The 1857-nt window shown below is 40.4% G+C and overlaps 1 protein-coding gene across 1 annotated transcript in view; it reads left to right on the forward strand.

Annotated features, from left to right (window-relative positions):
• CLCC1 (chloride channel CLIC-like 1) overlaps nt 1-1857 on the forward strand; it is a 22075-nt gene that overhangs the window by 17930 nt on the left and 2288 nt on the right. The window lies entirely within an intron of this gene.

The following is a 1857-nucleotide window of genomic DNA, read 5'->3' on the forward strand; positions in this document are numbered from 1 at the left end:
TGCTGTGAGCCGGAACCAACTCCACGGCACATAACCACCACCACCACTATGAGCTTTGATTGTGGGTTGAAACGAAAGGAAATCTGACAACTTCAGTCTTTTCTCCATTTAGCATGTTAATTTTTGGTTCAGTTGTTAGGAGTTTTGTTTTATTCACACTGAAGTGTAATGTATATCAAAGACTGTAGTCTTTGATCTTCTGATCTTCATCAGTATTTCAAATACTCTTTACTTCCAGCAAGCAAGGTTGTATCATTTGCATATGATGAGTCTTCCTCCAATCTTGATGTCACATTCTTTTTCGTATAATCCAGCTGCTCTGATTATTTGCTCAGCATACAGATTAAGTATAGTGAAAGGATACAACTCTGGAGCACATATATGCTCCCTTCTTCCCATATAAGTACACAATTTGATTTCTCTGGTTCTGTTTAAATGACTGTCCCTTGGTCTACGTACAGGTTCCTCATGAGCACAATTAACATGTTGTAGAATATCCACTCTTCCCAATGTTAGCCAGTTTGTTATTATCCACACAGTTGAATGCCTTTGCATAGTCAATAAGGAATTATCTTTCTGGTATTCTTTGCTTTCAACTAAGATCCATCTGACATCAGCAGTTGATATCCTTCATTCCACATCCTATTCTGAAACTGATTTGAATTTCTGGCAGCTCATTGTCAATCTACTGCTACAACTATTTTTGAATTATCTTTAGTAAAATTTTACTTGCATGTGCTATTAATGATATTGTTTGATAATTTCCACATTCCATTGGGTCACCTTTTTTTGGAATGGCACAAATATGGATCTTTGCCAGTTTGGTGGCCAGATAGCTGTCTTCCAAATTTCCTGACATAAGTGAGTGAATGCCTCCAGTGCTCCGGTAGTTTGTAGAAACATTCCAGTTTGTATTTTGTTTTTGGAGCCTTGTGTCTTGCCTTCAGTGCAGCTTGGTTCTTAATCATATGCTCCCTCTTGAAATGGTTTAACATGGACCAATTCTTTGTGGGGCGCAGTGATGCTTTGTATTTTTTTTTTTTTTTAACTTTTTATGAACTGAATGAAGGTTTAGAGAGATGATTATCAGTTTTACATTTAACAGACTTCATACTTTGTTTCATCTCAGTGACTGCAGTCCCCTCCATGTAACAACAGTTATCCCACTTCCTCCCTGTGCTTCATATTTCCATTCCACCCACCTTCCCATCCCTTCTCAACTTTGTCCTTAGGTAGATGTTGCCCTTCTGATTTGGAATGATTGAGCAGACCTGACTAGTGTTGTTGTCCCTCCTGTATGCCTATCTACTGCTTAGCTGAAAACTGGGCCATGAGGGTGACTTCCATTCAGACCTGAAGGGTGGTTGAGAGCCATAGTCTCTTTGCTTTCTTTATACTGTCTTGGTATCATTCTACAACTCCTCTGGTCTTTGGTCATTAGTGTCTGTTAGTGATGTCGAGTCAGTTCTGACTCATAGCGACCCTGTATAGGGTTTCCGAGGAGCAGCTGGTGAGCTTCAACTGCCGACCTTGCAGTCCAGCGCATTAACTAACAATACAATACAACTAATACATCTAATCTGTTCTTGTGATGGTCTCGCTGTTCAGGGTGGAGACCATCTCCACCCTGTGGACTTGTTTTCATTCTCGTCAGCTTCCGCCTGAATTCGCATATGAGCAGTTGATGGCCTGCTCCACTGCTGCCCTCTATGAAAATACCTTGTTTGGGCTGATATTGAGCTGCTGCTGCTCCCTTCTTTCTGTATATGTACACAATTGGATTCCTCTGTATCCCATCTGGTGAGGTCCATGTGTATAGTTGCTGTTCATTGTACTGAAAAGAGGTATTTGCAATGA

Source organism: Chrysochloris asiatica, unplaced genomic scaffold, assembly GCF_000296735.1.
Source record: "Chrysochloris asiatica unplaced genomic scaffold, ChrAsi1.0 scaffold00085, whole genome shotgun sequence".
Taxonomy (NCBI): Eukaryota; Metazoa; Chordata; class Mammalia; order Afrosoricida; family Chrysochloridae; genus Chrysochloris; species Chrysochloris asiatica.